Source organism: Pseudophryne corroboree, chromosome 4, assembly GCF_028390025.1.
Source record: "Pseudophryne corroboree isolate aPseCor3 chromosome 4, aPseCor3.hap2, whole genome shotgun sequence".
NCBI classification, from domain to species: domain Eukaryota; kingdom Metazoa; phylum Chordata; class Amphibia; order Anura; family Myobatrachidae; genus Pseudophryne; species Pseudophryne corroboree.
Genome location: NC_086447.1, coordinates 317,424,661 through 317,444,687, shown reverse-complemented (window position 1 = coordinate 317,444,687; position 20,027 = coordinate 317,424,661). Strand labels below are relative to the sequence as shown.

At 44.8% G+C, this 20,027-nt stretch overlaps 1 long non-coding RNA gene across 1 annotated transcript in view; it reads left to right on the top strand.

Annotated features, from left to right (window-relative positions):
* The window catches only part of LOC134909450 (uncharacterized), a 46,103-nt gene extending 26,965 nt beyond the window's left edge, over positions 1 to 19,138 (top strand). The window contains exons 3-4 of the long non-coding RNA XR_010175937.1: positions 18,361 to 18,431; positions 18,645 to 19,138. This is a non-coding gene — a long non-coding RNA (uncharacterized LOC134909450). The remainder of the gene's footprint in view (positions 1 to 18,360; positions 18,432 to 18,644) is intronic.
* The last annotated feature ends 889 nt before the right edge of the window (positions 19,139 to 20,027 follow it).

The following is a 20,027-nucleotide window of genomic DNA, read 5'->3' as shown; positions in this document are numbered from 1 at the left end:
CAAAAACGATGTTCCTCTAAATCGTTGGCAAAAATGAGGATATCGTCTAGATAGACCACGACATGACGGTATAGAATGTCTCTGAAGATCTCATTGACAAAATGCTGGAAGACAGCTGGAGCATTGCTCAATCCGAAGGGCATGACGAGGTACTCATAATGTCCGTCACGGGTGTTAAAGGCGGTCTTCCACTCGTCACCCTCACGGATCCGGATGAGATTGTATGCACCTCTCAAGTCCAGCTTTGTAAAGATGGTAGCTCCGCTAACTCTGTCAAAGAGCTCAGTAATCAGGGGTAAAGGATAACGGTTCTTGATGGTAATGTCGTTCAAACCTCTGTAGTCAATGCACGGCCGCAGACCACCATCTTTCTTTTTTACAAAAAAGAAGCCTGCGCCGGCTGGAGAAGAAGAAGGTCGAATGAACCCCTTTGCTAGGTTCTCTTTAATATATTCCTCCATAGAATGCGTCTCAGGCAGAGACAACGGATAAGTTCGGCCTCGAGGTGGAACCTTCCCTGGAACGAGATCAATCGGGCAGTCCCATTCTCTATGAGGAGGAAGGATATCAGCAGAAGCTTTACTGAACACATCCGTGAAATCTTGATATGGAGGAGGTGGAACATCAGACGACCTGGAGGAGGAAGAACAGACAGGCAATACTTTAAACAAACATGTCTCAGCACAGGAGGAACCCCATGCCAGGATTTGCGTAGTCGTCCAATCAATTGTAGGATTGTGAAGACGGAGCCATGGAAGGCCCAGGACCACAGGATGTGTGGCTCTTGGAATCACTAAAAAAGAAATAAGTTCGGAATGAAGAACTCCCACTCTCAGACGAACTGGTAGAGTCCTTAAAGAAATAACTGCATCAAAAATTTTGCTGCCATCCACGGCAGTTAAAGAAATGGACGAAGGAAGTCTCTCGGTGGGTAGGGACCACCGTTTAACATAGGCTTCGGTAATAAAGTTCCCAGCTGCTCCGGAATCAAGGAGGGCAATGACGTTCCGATAACGTTGAGCAACTTGAAGCGAGACTGGGAGATTACAATCTTGAGGAGATGGAGAGGAGATCATTACTCCTAGCCGGCCCTCTCCTTGGCGAGCTAGGATTTGGAGTTTCTCGGACGTTTGGGACAGGCATTAATGGTGTGAGACGGAGCTGCACAATAGAGACAGAGAGACTCGGAGAGACGTCTTCGGCGCTCAGCAGGAGTTAAACGGGAACGGCCAAGTTGCATGGGCTCATCTTTAGATGGTGACAGTTGACGAGGAGGAGGAGCAGAAGATTTTGGAGCAGATGATCTTCCACGCTCAGTTGCTCACTCTCTGAAACGTAAATCAACTTTCGTGCAGAGTGAGATTAGCTCATCTAACTTAGAAGGTAAGTCTCTGGTAGCTAACTCATCTTTAATACGCTCAGATAAGCCATGCCAGAATGCAGCATACAGGGCCTCGTCGTTCCATGCCAGTTCGGATGCCAGGATCTGGAACTGTATCAGATATTGTCCTACAGTACGTGACCCCTGGCGTAAACGGAGAATCTCGGATGAAGCTGAGGTTACCCGGCCTGGCTCGTCGAAGATGCGCCTGAATGTTGACACGAAGGCAGTGTAGGAAGATAGCAGGGTGTCGGACCTCTCCCATAACGGTGATGCCCAATCAAGGGCTGAGCCACTGAGAAGAGAAATAATGTAGGCAATTTTTGTACGGTCACTGGGAAAATTGCCAGGTTGTAGCTCAAACTGAATCTCACACTGGTTGAGAAATCCCCTGCAGAATCTTGGAGATCCGTCAAATTTTGCTGGCGTTGGAAGATGAAGACGTGGAGCAGAAATGGGTAAGGTGGGTGGGGTTATAGCTGGAGTCACTGTGGTTGACGCACCAGACGCGCCTGATCCACGGAGAGTTGTCTGAATCCCATCCAGCCGAGTAGAGAGATCCTGGAGACAGCGGATGATGTGGCCCTGTGCAGCCTCCTGATGTTCTAGTCGGGCTGCCAGTTCTTGCATCGGCCTGGCCGCTTGATCCTGGTCTCCGGCTGGATTCATTAGGTCAGTGCTTACTGTCACAACTGAGGGCCTGAGCTGACGGGAGGCAGCCTCAGTTGTAGGGGCTGAGATGTACCGGAACCTGGGAGGTTGTATCAGACCCCTGGACATGTAAGTAACATGAATAATAACTGCCCGAAGGCGTGACCATGACAACTTGGATAAAAGTCAATGATGTTTATTATGACAACTCCGCAACACAGCAGCAGTAAAAGAAAACGTAAAAGTCAGCAAAGAATAAATACAGTTCCTGGGTACTACAGGATGGCAGGAGCCACAGGGCACTGGTAGTGTGAGATAGTTCTTATAATCTTCTAGATGGAAAGTCCTTACCAGGCCCGACTGTAGCAATGGAGATAACCCAGGATTGTGCCAGCTGGTGTTCCAGGAAAAGCTGGGTTGCTGAAGGTAAAACAGCTGCTGTGGATACTGGCTGGAACCAGACTGTTGTTAGCACGGAGTGGATACTGGCTGGAACCAGTTAAATAATAAATGAACTTGGGAGCGATGAAATATGAACTGAAATGTAGAACTTGAGAGCGGAGAAATAATAATACCGGTGGAGAGTGGTAAAGTGTAGAAAGGACACCGGCCCTTTAAGAGAAGCTGTACTCTGCTGGAAGCTGAGCTGGAAGCAGGTAATGTTGTAGCTGGAAACAGATGAATCCACAATGGATTGGAGAGTCAGGCTACACCGCAGGTGGAATGCTGGTGCGGGTCTCTATGGTGGAAGTCTTGAGACAGGAGCTGGAACCTGGAAGACAATCACAGGAGAGAGACAAACAGGAACTAGGTTTGACAACCAAAGCACTGACGCCTTCCTTGCTCAGGCACAGTGTATTTATACCTGCAGCAAGGAAGGGATTGGCTAGGCAATTATGCAGATTATCAATACTGAGAACAGATTGGTGGAAATGATCAGCTGACAGAATCCAAGATGGCTGCGCCCATGCAGACACTTGGAGGGAAGTTTGGTTTGTAATCCATGTGGTAATGAAAACAGTAATGGCGGCGCCGGCCACCGGAGACAGGAGGCGCCAGGCTGACAGATGCACATCCAGCCACGCGGACACAGCGGAGGCCGCGGCTGACGTAATCGCCACTCAGACACTCTGCATGCAGAAGTTCAGGGACGGCGGCGGAGGCCGCGGGAGACGCCATGCCAGGTGTAATATGGCGTTTACTGTGACAGCGTCCCAGAGTGACAGGAGAGGATACAGGAATGTACACATCAGGATAACAGATGGGATCCGGTCCTGGAGCGCTGAGCCAGCCTTAGGAGGCATCTGATGGGTAAGAAATGGCGTCCAGATACCCGGATCGTGACAATCAGTTGTAGATGTGACTTTGGAGAAATCAGAATCCATCCATGTTATGTGAGGAGCCTGTGAGTCACTTCTATGTTCTGGAATATATACGTTATGGTAAGAACTTGCCGTTGATAATGGTATTTCTCCTAAGTCCACAGGAGCCACAGGATAACATTGGGATGACATAACAGCGAATTTGCACCAAATGGTCAAAGCTTTCAGCCTCCCAGCAAGCAACGGGCCCATCCATATATCCCTGCCTCCTGCCTCAGGCAAATCAGATGTTTTTCCAAAGCTCAAAGCAGGAGCAACATAGATAGCCCTAAACAGGCAAGAAGATCACACATGCACACCCTTCCATACAAGAGGGAAGAGGTAAGTGAGTAAAAGGATCCTCAAATCAGGTGCATCAGGGTAGGATCCCTGTGGACTTAGGAGAAATACCGTTATCAATGGTAAGTTCTCACCATAACATATGTTTCTCCTGCAGGGTCCACAGGTTATCCACAGGTTAACATTGGGATGTCCCAAAGCAATTTAGTGGAGGGGACGCTCCTGATTGGACAGGAGAATCCTTTGCCCGAATTCAGCGTTCTGAGAGGCAAAGGTATCAACGGCATAATGTCTAATGAATGTGTTAATGGAAGACCATGTGGCTGCCTTACATATCTGTTCTGCTGAAGCACCACATTGTGCTGTCCATGATGGACCTACCTTACAAGTAGAGTGAGCAGAGACATTAGCCGGAACAGGGAGATCAGCTTGAGAATATGCTTCTGAAATCGTCATCTGAAGCCACCTTGCCAGTGTCTGCTTATCAGCAGGCCATCCTCTCTTCTGATGGCACTGGCACGATCTACGTCCAACAATGCTTCTCCCACAGAAAGGTCCGGCCTCTGGAAAGCCGGGACTACAATTTCTTCGTTAAGGTGGAATTGAGACACCACCTTAGGAAGATACCTAGATTTAGTTCTGAGAACTGCTCTATCTGTAAAAAAAAATCAGAAATGGAGGATGACATAACAATGGGGGTGATTCCGAGTTGTTCGCTCGCTAGCTGCTTTTAGCAGCATTGCACACGCTAAGCTGCCGCCCTCTGGGAGTGTATCTTAGCTTAGCAGAATTGCGAACGAAAGATTAGCAGAATAGCGAATAGAAATTTCTTAGCAGTTTCTGAGTTGCTCTAGACTTACTCAGCCATTGCGACCAGCTCAGTCCTTTTCATTCCTGGTTTGCCGTCACAAACACACCCAGCGTTTGCCCAACCACTCCCCCGTTTCTCCAGCCACTCCTGCGTTTTGCAACTCGAATGCCTGCGTTTTTCCGCACACTCCCATAAAACGGCTAGTTTCTGCCCAGAAACACCCACTTCCTGTCAATCACACTACGATCAGCACAGCGATGAAAAAGCTTTGTTATGCCGTGAGTAACATACCTAACTTTTGTGTAAAATAACTAAGCGCATGCGCACTGCGAACCTTGCTCATGCACAGTAAGCGACTATTCGCAGTATAGCGAAAATCGGCAACGAGCGAACAACTCGGAATGGCGAACATACAATGCCGAATGTGACCCCCAATGCCCCTAAATCTGAAACTCTTCTAGCTGAATTTATGGCCAGTAGAAAGAGAACTTTAGCTGTCAACCATTTAAGATCCACTCTTTTAAGTGGTTCAAATGGGGCAACTTGAAGATCCTTTAGGACTAAACTTAAATCCCAAGGCACTGTAGGAGGAACAAAAGGAAAATAGTGTGCACATCCGGTAGGTTAGCAATTATCTTTTGGAACCATACAGTCAATGCTGACACTTGCACTCTCAAGGAAGCCACCCTTAAACCTTTATCCATTCCGGCCTGAATGAATGCTAAGACCTTGAAAACTCTGAAAGATCTAGGGTCAAAATTCCGTTCACTGCACCACTGAATATAGACTTGCCATATTCGGTGATGAATGCAAACTGAGGAAGGTTTCCTTGCTCTGAGCAATGTTTGAATTACCTGTTGTGAGAATCCTCTTGACTTCAGGATGGAAGTTTCAAGAGCCACGCTGTAAAAGACAATAGATCCAGGTGTCCGTGATAACAAGGACCTTGAGACAGTAGATCTGGACGTTGAGGGAGTAGGAATGGAGCATCCATCGACATCCTCTGCAGATCTGTGTACCAATGTCTTCTGGGCCAAGCCGGAGCTATTCGTATCATGGCACCCCTTCATTGTTTTACCTTTCTCATCACCCTGGTTAAAAGGGCGATTGGTTGTAACATATAGGCCAGATGAAAGTCCCATCTCACCGACAGGGTATCCACAAAGATCGCTTTGGGATTCTTTGTTCTTGACTCGTATGCGGGAAATTTGTTGTTCTGATGGGATGCCATGAAATCTATCTCCGGCAACCACCACCTGTCGACCAGGGTCTGGAAGACCTCGGGGTGTAGAGCCCATTCGTTTGCACGAATGGTGCGTCTACTGCGAAAATCTGCTTCCCAGTTTAGGACTCCCGGAATGAACACTGAGGACAAGGCTGGATGATGAAGTTCTGCCCACTTTAAAGTGTGACTTACCTCCTTCATTGCTTTCTAGCTGCGAGTTCCTCCCTGTTGGTTGAGGTACGCTACTGCCGTTGCAATGTTTGAGCGAATCTGAACTGGTTTCCCCTGAAGGATGTCCTTTACCTGAATTAGTGTCATGTATAGGGCCCTGACTTCCAATATATTTATTGGCAGGCAACTTTCTTCCTTGGTCCACTGCCCCTGGAAACAAATCATTCCTGACACTGCTCCCCAGCCCTGAAGGCTGGCATCCGTTGTCCCAATCTGATAGCTAAAAGGGTCTCCCTTTGTCCAGATGGGATGTCTGTAGCCACCAGGCTAATGACCTCCTTACTCCCAGAGGAAGGACCATAGTCTGCGTTTTTATAGTCTGATGAAAACCATTCCATTTGGAAAGGATCAGACATTGCAGAGGCCTCGAATGGAACTGAGCACAATCCACCATGTCGAATGTCGACACCATCAATCCCATCACACGTATTAAGGTGTGAATGAATACCCTTTGACTGTGTAGCAGCTCCTGAATCCTTGACTGAATTTTGGATATTTTGTTTAGTAGTAGAAATACTCTCTGAAGACCTGAGTCCAGCACAGCCCCCAAATGAGTCATAACTAATCTGGGGAAAAGGGGAGTGGGGAAGCTACTGCACTAGTATAGTATTGTATGTTATTTTTTTATACTACTACAAACCCCATATTATTTTCTATTTCATAAATTTGAATTAGTTATGGGGGTGCTGCCACACACCGTAGTGTTACCAACTTTACAGAACTTGTATACCAAAAAGAAGAAAGGATTGGTCTCAAATGGCGCACAAAAATAATTAAACAATTACCTAAAATATAACTTTTATTCCAGTTTATCTAAAAGACCTGTAACTGTGAAATATTAAAACCAACATGTAATGACAAGACAAAGTGTAATAATTAAAAACACACGCTGCACTCTGAGTGTCATGCACTGCTCTTCTATTTACTTAATGGGTACAATGACCTCTATATATTTTATGTGTATTTTCTGATATTGTGTGAATAAAGATTTATATCAATATCCGTATTGCAATCTGTCTCTGTTTTGTATCAGTTACCAAACTCTCCAGTATATTGTGAGATATTGTGTCATTTCTGAAATTTTCAATGTGTCTGTGTCAATACACTTACTCTAGGATTTTAATAGCTGCTGGCTGGTGAACCCCTGTCTCATATATCAACAGATTTTACTCTGCAAGGTGCATATGTATAATTGAAGTTTTCAGCAGTTTATTGTTTATTTATTATTCCTTAATATCACCCTATGTGATCAGTTAAGATTCCATATTATCAACTGGTGCTCTCAATCTATGTAGTCAGCACTGTCAGTATAAAGAAGAGATGCTGTATCTCACTGTTGGTACATTCCACCTTTTGTTACAGTGATCATAGCTCGTAATCTCAACTTAGATGGTATCCACTTAGTGGGAATGTGTTATTCTCTGAGGTACTGATTGTATCACTTTATACTACACCCTTTTATTGCAGAGGAATGATACTTTATTATGAGAAATTCATTCGAGGGGATCCACTGCTCTATGTATGCAGCTTTAACTTAGAGTGAGGGAGTTGACACATAAATTTGTTTCCAAAATAATCCACTCACTTGTTTCTCTCTGGAGATTTGGTTATTTTAGTAACAGATTTGTTGCAATTTTTCTATATAGAGTCTGCGGGTTAGTGGGTGCATATGATGGTTAGTAAGTATCAACCTCCTGCCCTTCCACCTCTGATTAATACACAATTGTTTACAATGTATTCAGAGCAGCTGCGTGCCACTGAGTTTTATGTGTGGGCAGTAATGGTTTCCTATTCAGTAACAAACAATTCCAGCTTTCTACTCCTATATGATAGTGTCTTATGATATTATATTCAGTTCACTATAAGTTACTGCTGGTGGCTGGATGCTTAATATACTTGTGAGAGGGCAGTTGTTTAATTACCATATATTCATTATATTGCCGCTTACAATGTATTCCCCACACATGCATAGAATTGGTTACTAAATAAAATCTGCATCTTTCAGCCAATTAATTGGAGAGAGCCGTGGTTTCATACCCTATCATATTGTATTTGCTATAGGATTGTATAATACACCACGGGCACCTCTATATATGCAGTCTATAAAGGAGTATATTAGACACTATGTCTCTCTTCTAGTAATAGATTTTCTAAATAGCTGGTTACTTTTGCTGCTGGTTATTTGACTCGCCACCCCTCTATATTAGGAGTACATTAATAATCACAATCACACTCAGACATATACACATATGATTAGCATGCATGCATTATTTCCACTCTAGTGCAGCGTGAACCGCCGACGCGCGTTTCACAGAGTGTTTTTTCAGGGCTACTGAAAAAACACTCTGTGAAACGCGCGTCTGAAACTCTGTGAAACGCGCGTGTCTGAGTGTGATTGTGATTATTAATGTACTCCTAATATAGAGGGGTGGCGAGTCAAATAACCAGCAGCAAAAGTAACCAGCTATTTAGAAACTGAGGCCCCCAAATGTACTTGTTCAGCACTATGAGATTGAGTATGGGCCAGAACGACCAATTTGGCTTCTGGACTAAAAACAGGTTGGAATAAAAACCTTGTCCTTGTTGTGCAGGGGGAACTGGAATCATCACTCCTGACTGAAGCAACTTCTGAACTGCCTCTTGCAAAGCCATGGCCTTCATTTCCGCTGAAGACGGTCTGGTACTAAAAACCTTTGAGGAGGGTTTTTCTTGCAAGCAAACGCATAACCGTGAGATACTGCTTCTTGCACCCAGGCATCTGTGGTAGATTGCTTCCAGATTTCTGCACTGAAGAAGTCAGCAACCCACCCTGGGATACCCCAGGCTGATGGCTTATTTTCTGATTTAGGAGCCGGCACTCTGGTAGGCCAATGCTTTTCAGTCTTATTAGACTTGTCAGATTGAGACTGTTTGCCATAACCCTTTCCTTTTGCTTTTTCTTGAGTCAGAAAGCTGGAAATCTAGGCTTGGATTTGTATATGGAAGGAAACTTTACTTTCTTGGAATCTGCTTCTGACTCCAAAATACTGTCTAATTCTTTATCAAAATGAATATCTCCAGTAAAAGGCAAGGACTTATTGTATTCAGCTTTTCATGTACGTAGCCAAACCGCTCTGCAAGCTGCTACTGCTGAGGCTGACGCCTGAGAGGCAATTGTACCCATATCCAAAGCTGCTTCTTCCATAAAAATAGCTGCCTGTTTGATACGTGCTATATGTGATTTTTGCCACTGAAAGATCATCCTCCAATGCATCAGCCCAGGCTGTCATTGCTTTTGCCATCCAGGCTGAAGCCATGGCTGGTCTTATGATTGCCCCAGACAAAAACAAAATGGATTTTAGAAAAACCATCTACAGTATCTTCCTATCCACGACATCATTTAAGGATGTTGAAGGCAGAAGTAATGTAGATTTTCGCACCAATCGAATGACATGCATATTTACTTTGGGAGCCACTTCCCCTTTTAAACAGTCCACAGCTGGAAGAGGATAATGGGAATTCCATTTCTTTGGATCCTAAACTTCTTACTGAGCGTAACCCAGGCCTCCTGCATAATTTCTGTCAGCTGATCTGACCCAGGAAACTCAGTCCTAACTGTTTTGGGATGTTTAAACACAGGTGTCTTAGATTTTAACAAAGGCTCTGCTGCCGTTTCTAAGGATAGAATGGCTTTCATAGCACTAATTAGCTCGGTGTATCCACTGAGCTGAGGCCTTCCTCCTCGTCTCTGTATGCAGACCCGGAGTGCGATGAGTTCTCATCCTTCGACGAGTCCTCATCTGAAACATGTGTAGACTGTGAAGATGTTGTTTCATGTCTATGTGATTTACTTACCACCGGCCTTTCAGCATGCTTTTGTTGAGAGGCTGCCAATTCCTGTGCTGGATGTGATAACCCCAAGTGGAATGTTGCATGTAAGGGTTAATAGGATAACCTATCTTTGGTATAGGAGCTGGCAATATCCGCTCAGCTATATTAATGTGTGTGAAAAAGTAGCCCATGGGGGTTCAACTTGAACCTGCGCCTGCCTCAGATTATTTAAGAGGCTTCAGTTAAAGCTAAGTCAATTTGCACATAATCCACTTTGAACCAGATCTTGAGAGGTTAACCCATCTTTGCAAGACAAACATGAAATAAGTGTTGGTGCTGCTGAGGAAAGTGTATTTTCCTCACCCTTGCCGCTCTTAGACATGATAAATAAATCACACACCTGTACAGTGTTAACTACACAATTTGTGACTGTAACCACTTTAAAATTTGTTAAAGTGACATACAATCCAACCCTACCCTGCTTTGCACCAGCATTGAGGATCAGAATACAGAGAAAACTGACAGAATTACGTATAGTAAAGTCAGCAATCACACTAGCAATCAGCCACAGGTTATACAATAGTATAATAAGCAATATGAGCACATAATCATCTACAAATACATTTCAAGTATGTAGGAGAACAGGAGTTTTAAACGTATTCAGTCGAACAGCGAATGAAAACAGCAGCAATAGTTTTCAGACTCATATGCATCAGGCACTTATCTAACTATTCATACGCAAAGGTAGATAGAGACTTAGGGGGTCATTCCGACCCAATCGCTCGCTGCAGTTTGTCGCAGCGCTGTGATTGGGTCGGAAATGCGCATGCGCCGGCGCTGCAGTGCGCCGGTAGATGGCAGCTTTCGTTACCTAGCGATCGCCTCCGAGACAAAGGCGGTCGCTAGGCGGGAGGGGGCTGAACGGCGGCGCTAAGCCGCCGTTTAGGGGGAGCGGTCTGGCCAACGCAGGCGTGGCCGGACCATTGGGGGGGCGGTCCGCGGTAGCTGCATGATGTCTCATGTAGCCGATGCAGCCAGCGGGAGCGACAAGCAACTCCCGGCCAGCCGCAGGAGCTGCGCTGGCCGAGAGTTACTCCTCAGATACAAAGGCATCGCCGCTAAGCGATGCATTTGTATTTGTGCGGGGGGGGGGGCACTGACATGCAGGGCGGACTAGCCCTGTGCTGGGCGTCGCACCACATGTCTGAGTTAACGATCGTAGCTGTGCTAAACGTTAGCAAACGTTGAGCGGATCCAGACGCTAATAGTGTACACACTCGCCTTGTAAACATACAGTGAACACAAACGCCCAAGTGAACACTGACGCACCAGTCACACAGCATCTCAGACAGAAGCGGGGACTCCGTTCATGGCAGGAAACTCGGAGGAAACTGGTCATGAACCGGGGGGAGGGATGACCAAGGGAATGACTTACTCCCCACTGCAGACATCAATCCTAGGGATCACGTCCTCATACTACCCCTGGAGCCTATAATCCCTGAGGCCTAGCGCTGGTGCACCCGAGGTGGCAGCCGCATCTGCGACTGTTCGGTAGTCTCCAACCTGAAACAGTGCGGCTGTGTCCACGTTCCCCTACTAAGCGGAACCGATGCCTTACCTTCTCCTCATGCTCTGGCCACAGCCTGGTAACGTCTGCTGGACTTGCTAGTACATCCTACACAGAAACAGCACTGTACACGTGGGTAAGCGTTGTCAAAACCCGGCGGGAAGTTGTTGGAGTGACTCTATCTAAGGTACGTATAAGAAACTTTTTAAAGAGATCACACAAAAAAAAAATGAGTAAGACTATAAAAATAAAATAAAAAAGCTTATGGCTGCTAAAAATCAGCAGCCCATTAACCATGGTCCGGCTCCTGCCGCACCAAACAAAAAACTGATTTCCCTGAGCCAGGAGGCGGGGATATATGGACAGGTCCGTTGCATGCTGGGAGGCCGAAAGCTTTGACTGTTTGGTGCAAATCCGCTGTCACATCATCATATCCCAATGTTATCCTGTGGATAACCTGTGGACCCTGCCAGAGAAAAATGTAAATTTGTGAGGCTTGCCCAAACTCTATTCTAAATTCCAGTTTAAAAATAAAGCTTCCCAGTATTTGTGGGCAAAGCAGCCAGTATTTACCCTGCATGCAAACAATTGTAAGTATTTAGTTCCTTGCAGTGAAAATGGTTTTGCCAAGGTGCACAGTTACTTGCTCTTTCTTACCTTATTCCAAAATCAGAATCAGGTCCATAGTTTTTAGGGCACAATAAATACTTAGTACACAATACCATAGGATAGGTTAGAACAGAAGTAGCCTTTATTCGGGAGGCATTTATTTTGCCGGCTGTCAGGATACTGATGATGTACCCCAATATACCCATCATGGGGTTGTAGGCCACACCTGGGTGATGTTGCTGGTGATAAACTGGGTGCAGGAGTGAACTGAGTGTGTTCTCTGGTAAAAGATTTACAGTAAAAGTTATGCAGCAATAGATGCAACATTGTTATTTAGCTCATGTATAGCATTAGTAGAAGGCTCTTATAAACTGCCATAGGCGTGCGCACGGGGGGTGCCTGGTGCGCACAGGCACCCCCCCCTAATATCCTGCATCCCCTGCACATCATGCCTGCGATCCAATCATCGCTGTCTGTGTGCTGCTGTTGTAGCAGTGCTACAGTAGCACTGCTACAACAGCAGCATACAGACAGCGATGATTGGATCACCTGCTGCACTGCCCGGACTGCCACAGCCCCTACCGCTGCGCCGCCCCGGTCAGACTCACACAGTCACAGGGCTCCTGCTGGTGTAGAGTAGACAGGAAAAGTTTTTTCCTGCTACACAGTCTGCAAGGGGCCGTCTGAGGCCCCGCTCACTAGAAGTCTGGCACTGCAGCAGCCAGACCACTCCCACTCCCCTCCCACCGACAGCGCTCACTGCAGTCTACACACCGGACATTACATGCCGGTGCTTCGCTAGCCCTCACTGAGCCGCCTGACTCAGTGCCTCCTCTGCAGCTTGTTGTGTCTCCTAACAAGGTATTTCAGCACCATAAAAAAATGAGTGATAAAATGAGTTTCATATGTTTGTGTATGTTTCCTAGTGCATGTCTATGTGTATATATATATAGCTTGTGGTGGGTCCGGCACTCCAATAACTAAAGGTAATATGTCCCTGTTGCCTTCACTGTCCAAACGGATACATACAATCAAGCGGTGTGCGGCACTCAGGATTTGAATAAATGATCACCACAATCTGTCCGTCTTCAACGTTTCAATTTTTACTCAAAAAATTGTCATCAGGAAGCATACACATACAAGAAACTACTCACCTTATATCCCCCACCATTTTGCTCGTGTCTTGCGCCCGCCCGGCGAGGTCCGTCCGGCGCCTGTAGCGCTGAGTGATGACGTCATTGCGTATAGCGTGATGCACGTCCAAGAGGCTGTGCCATGGGATCAGCCGTGGCCCCTACATACGCGAATATATATATGTTCGACGTGGAGCAAGACATTTTCTTCTCAGATGCGAATATTTCTTCGAATATTATTCTGTATAAAAGATTCATCGATGACCTCCTGATCATCTGGAGAGGATCACCAAAGCTACTTCAGAGCAGGCTGGACACGCATAATGCATCTAGTAGCCCCGTGAAACTCATTTATAAAATGGATCAGAACACCATTGACTTTTTGGACGTCAAGATCTCTATCATTGACTCATATGTCAAGACTACGGTCTTTACAAAACCGACAGACCGTAATACATTTCTCCATAACACGAGTTGTCACCCTAAAGGGTTAAAACGAGGTTTGCCTTACTCACAAATGATCAGGATCCACAGAATCAATACAGAGGCTTCCATAGCAGCAGCCCAAATGGATGAGCTGATCAACCGCTTCATTTTGAGAGGCTATGATCCTAAAACCCTCAGTATCACTAAATCCAAGGTGTTATCAATGGAAAGAAGTCAACTTTTACAGAAGAAGATCCCAGATACATCAAGGTCCAAATTCCCTTGGAAAAGTGTTTTCAATATTGCATCAGAAGAGGCGGACAAAGTGACCAAAAAACATTGGAACCTTATTCAAACAGACAAAAAACTCAATATGCAAGACACTGACATCATGCCATGTTATCAGCGCTCTAAAAACCTAAGAGACATCTTGGTTAAAACGGACATATCTGAGAAAACGAAACCGTCCAGCATCACCTTCTTACCAACACGCAAGATGGGTTGTTTCCGCTGCACATGCACAACATGCCAGTATCTTATCACTGGGGACACTTTTTGTCATCCACACCTGGGCTATAAAATCCGCATTCAACATCACTTAACGTGTGAATCGACACATGTGATTTACCAAATAATTTGCCCTTGTGGCTTAAGTTACATTGGTAAAACAATGAGGAAATTTAAGGAAAAAATGACGGCACACAGATCAGCGATTAGATTGGCCTTAACTAAAGGAACTAGTGATCAACCAGTGGCACGCCACTTTGCCACTATGAAACATTCCTTAACCAGTTTAAGGTATCGAATGATCGATCATATACCTATGAGAATTAGAGGAGGGGACAGACACAAGGCTTTACTCAGATGTGAGATCAGATGGATTAAGAAGTTGGATGTGATCACACCAAGAGGACTAAATGAAGCTGTATCATTAGCATGCTTTTTTTTATTTATTTTTTCTTTTTTTTCTTTTTTTTTATTTTCTGTCTGACTTAATAGTGGCCTTGTTTGCATCCTCCACTTTATTAGCCACTTAAATGTGTGTCTTTCTCTCTTTCTTGAGTTTTAGCCAATTACAGCCATACTCACAGTGTATATAGTCAATTACACCTTAATAACACCCTCTTTACCTTTATCTCAGGGTCACTAAGGGGTAGTTAGTTATATATTAACACAGAACGCAGGAGGACCCTCTTTTCATTATCTATTAGCTTCAGGCATAATGCATCCATTATTTTGGGAACACACCTCCAGCCATCTGTAATTGTGCAGAGTTAGCCTCACTATCTTCCTGTGACACAGGCGAGGCACTGTATCATCTATGTATGACGGTTATTAGGATCTCCTCCTCCCATACCTCTTATCACTCTATTTTTCAATCATGCCCTTGTTGTTGGATTTGGTGTCTGCATTTAACACACTGTCAGCAGCACTTGATATTGTTTATATGTATACAGGAGAGTGTCACCGGGTTGTCATGGTGATGGGCGCACTTGGACGTGCATCACGCTATACGCGATGATGTCATCACTCAGCGCTACAGGCGCCGGACGGACCTCGCCGGGCGGGCGCAAGACACGAGCACAATGGTGGGGGATATAAGGTGAGTAGTTTCTTGTATGTGTATGCTTCCTGATGACAATTTTTTGAGTAAAAATTGAAACGTTGAAGACGGACAGATTGCGGTGAGCATTTATTCAAATCCTGAGTGCCGCACACCGCTTGATTGTGTGTATATATATATATATATATGTGTGTAGAATGTTTACAAGGGGCACTCAGGAGACTCATGAATAAGTGCTAAAAAAAAACTGTGCAGTTTTATTCATTAGGTTAATGTTTTCAGGGTTTGGGGACCCCGTCCCCGAACCCCGAAACACTGACCCACTTAATTAAACTACACCGTTTTTTGCACTTATTCATGAGTCTCCTGAGTGCCGTGCCTTGTAAACATACTACATAGACAGCCAGCCAAGACTGTCAGGAGGGCACCGGAGCATGTTTATATCGTAGCCCAAGCAGGGGGAGTGCCAGACCCAGACGGATTATATATATATATATATATATATATATATATATATAAACTTCCAACGGCGGCATTCCGGACAGATAAATAAAGTTCAAAGAGACTGCATGTCTTTGCAACGTTTCAGCTCCTTTATTGAGCTTTTTTCAAGGTTGAAAAAAGCTCAATAAAGGAGCTGAAACGTTGCAAAGACATGCAGTCTCTTTGAACTTTATTTATCTGTCCGGAGTGCTGCCGTTGGAAGTTTATGTGAGACACTCCATTTGACATGTTCTCTGGAGGGCACCCGGCAAAGTAATCTATGTTGTTCTCATGGAGTGCCGGATCCTGGTCCATATATAATATATATATATATATATATATATTTAGATCGGGAGCGCTGCTATGTGGCATAATGAGTATCGGAGGACACTACAATGTGGTATAGTGTGCATTGGAAGCACTACAAAGTGGAATAATTTGTATTGGGAGCAGTGCAATGGGGTATAATGTGTATTGGGTATACTACAATATGACATAATGTATATTGGGAGCGTTACAATGTGGCATAATTTGTATCGGGAGCACTGCACTGTGGCAACATTTGTATCGGGAGCACTGCAATTTGGCATAATGTGTATTGGGAGCACTGCAATGTGGCATAATGTGTATTGGGAGCACTACAATGTGGCATAATGTGTATCAAGGGTCTGCAATGTAGCATAATCTGTATCAGAAGCACTATAATGTGGTATTATGTGTATCGGGAGCAGTACAATGTGGTATAATGTTTATTGGGAGCAGTGTAATGTGGCATAATGGGTGTAGTATGGTATGCCGGCGCTCGGGCTCCCAGCGACCAGCATACCGGCGCCGGGAGCCCGACCGCCAGCATACCAACAGGGTGGCGATCGCAAAGGAGCCCCTTGCGGGCTCTCTGCGCTCGCCACGCTACGCGCGCCACACTATTTTATTCTCCCACCAGGGGGGTCGTGGACCCCCATGAGGGAGAATAGTTGTCGGTATGCTGGGTGTCGGGATTCCGGCGCCGGTATACTGTGCGCTGGGATCCCGACATTCGGCATACAGAAGACCACCTGGCATAATATGTATCAGGGCACTGCAATATAACATAATGTGTATTGGGGGACACTACAAACTACAATTTGGCATAATGTGTATAGGGAGCACTATTATGTGGATTAATGTGTATCGAGAGCACTACAATGTGGCATAATGTGTATTGGGAGCACTACAATGAGGCATAATGTTTATTGGGAGCACTACAATGAGGCATAATATGTATCTGGGGACACTAGAATGTGTATTGAGGGACACTACAATGTGGTATAATGTGTATTGGAAGCACTACAATGTGGAATAATACGTATTGGGAGCAGTACAATATGGCATAATGTGTATCAGGAAACACTACAATATGACAGTATGTGTATCGGGGGCACTGCAATGTTGCATAATGTGTATTGGGAGCAGTACAATGTGGCATATATATCGGGGTACATCACAATGTGGCATGAAAAGTTTTGGGGGCAATACTAAAAAAACTGATGGTGTTCATTTTAGCATATTCAGTGTGCTACACGTTGAAAAATCTCTGGGGTAAGAAAAAGGAAGGGTCGTTTTGGTGGCAGGATGGCTATATCTGTATAGATTTGGTGGTTTAATTTATGCTTTTGTATATAAATAGAAATTGAATCATGGATACCTTAACTCCCAGACAGGGCCATCCAATCATCACCTCTAATACCACTTTTACACCAACTCGAACTCCCGGGTTATTGCCGGGGCCAACCCGAGTCAGGCCTCAGTCAAGATCTGACTGCCTCGCGATGTGACGTGCTGATGTCACACCACACGCCCTTCCTCACTGCCCACCCTGCGCTGTCTTCCCGCCCGTGCTCGGGCTCTCTCCACTCAGTCACGCACACTTCACGTGTGTGCCCTGCCCTGCCTTCCATTGCCGACAGCCAGATACACGCCAGCCCAGGGGAGCCTAGGACTATCTGCCGCTGGAGCAGCAGTACAGAGAGGAGGGCAGGTGAGACAGACTCATTCACTGAGGAGAAAGAGAGGGGTTCTATCAGTAATTTGAGTGCGCCTATAGACTAGACTTGGCTCAGCTAATATATATAAATATATTTATTTAGAAAGACAGTTCAGGGAGAGGATGGCGGGCCACAGATCCACCATAAGAGCTGCCCTTGGGCTGGAGGCAGCGAGCAGCCAGTTGCACGACATTGCGCACTAGCTAAGCACAGCATTGCCAGTATACGTTCTAAGTTGATAGATCATGTCCCAGTCAATATTAGGGGAGGTAACAGGGGAAAGACTCTATTGCAGTTAGAGAGTAAATGGATCTTTCAGTTGGACATGCGGTCTCCAATGCTAATATGTGGTGCTAGACACGCCCAGTGGGTGGCGCTAGGCACGCCCAGTAGGCGGTGCTAGACACGCCACTCCAGTCGCGCACCCCCTACTAAAATGTGCTGTGCACGCCTATGTAAACTGCAAGTCATATTAATTTGGTTTTCCTGCCTTCACTAATATGAGTTTGTTGTAATCTATTTCTGAGGCTAAACCTTCTTGGCTTTGAGTAAATTCAGTAGTTAATATTTATACATTTTGCAAAGCCATTTGTTTGTGCTTCTTGCACTCTATTGATAGCTGAAGTTTGTGTCTCTATGGCTGTAGCCAGGCGCAGAAAATTAGCATTCAAACTACGTAATGTTTATGTAACACATTTTAGATTTTTCTATTTCTATTAATTCACCTGTGGCCGATCAAATGATTATATTGCATCCAACATGTCTGTTCTACACTGTTTTGCAGCTCTTGGTCTTGGCGCGGCTTTGTCTTCAGCTGGATTTTTTTTTTTTTTTTTTTTTTATAATCCAAGCAAGGTAAATCCAACTAATAATGATCAGTCCAGCTATTTGTTGCTTCCAGCATGTACTTCAGTTGCATTAAGCAGATAATTTAACAATGTAGTACAGCAGAGCTCAGCCTATAGACTAATATTAATAATGTGCATTTTTTACAACATACTTTTCCATGTTTGAAACTGTTCTATACTTTAATGTTTGTTTGTTTTTTGTGTGTGTGTCCCTTACCAGAAGGTGTTGCAGAGCTGGAGACACATTTCCCAGAAGGCGTGGATGGCACTCCTCCCAAGATGATGGAGGTAGCCTAGAGGGATGTCATGATGATACCCTTGATGGGCCTAATTTTGTGCTTATTGAAAGAAAAAAAAAACATTTCACAAAAATTAGATATTGTTGACATCACAATCCATTTTTTTTTTAAACTTTCTTACTTCATCATGGTGATGTGATAGTTTTGTATCACACTGTGTTATAGGTGAAGCTGTAAACAAATAAGATAGTTATATGACACATATTTGTTTGCACACTGTGACTATCATCCAAATTACATTTATTGTAACATAACATATTTACAAAATGTATTGAATGCAGATTAATGAAATGAATGTGTAACATTACTCTGCTTGTGTATCCTGTTCCTGCCTTCCCTGTGCTCTGTTCTTTGTCCTTGCCTTCACTGTGTTCTGTTCCTGCCTTCCCAGTGTGTTCCTTGCCTCCTACATACTCCTGACCTACCAGTCCAACTCATACCCAGTTTCTTGTCTCCATGTTTATATGCCTCATGGTAATTAAATATCAGCTCCCATTAGGAAACCCAGTTAGAGGACCACGACCTGCATGTCAGGCACAGTGAAACCCATACCTGCTCACAAGGGTTCCTGGTAAACACCACCGGCACATTAGACACCGCGCCTCTGAATTGGGTCTAGTCAATTCCATTGTATGGGTAGACATCCATCAACCAACTCTGGAATTTCTAATAATAAGAAAGCACTAGAAGTGTACAATGAGTTGAGTACAGATGAATGAGCTAAGTGTGAGGCCATTAAGTCAGTACTATTGGCCTGGCATGCCGAGTCAAATCAGGAGTATGAGATGTAATGATTTCTCTCATGGGGAGTTCATGAGATGGATGCATATAAATTGTAACTAGTGGTTGGTGGTCCAAAAAAGCTACCACATCTTGGAGCAATTGCTTAGTAAAATAAAATCCAAAGATTAAAAAAAGTTCTCAGGTCATAGTACAAAGACCATAGAGCAGGCATGGCCAACCTGTGGCTCTCCAGCTGTTGTGAAACTACACATCCCAGTATACCCTGCCACAGTTTTATCATTTCCTAATAGTAAAACTGTAGCAGTGCATGCTAGGGATTGTAGTTTCACAACAGCTGGAAAGTCACAGTTTGGCCAGACCTGCCCTAGAGTAAACAGCTTAGCTGATGAATGAGTTACTATCCTGGATGTAGATCTTGGAGTTCATGAGATAGCTGTGTTGAATATGCAACCAGGGATTGGTAGGCCAATAAATTACCATATCCTGGATTAGTTGCTTAATAGAATGGATTCAGAGATTAAAGAATACCCCAAACAAGCAGCCAGCTGGTGGATGAATTT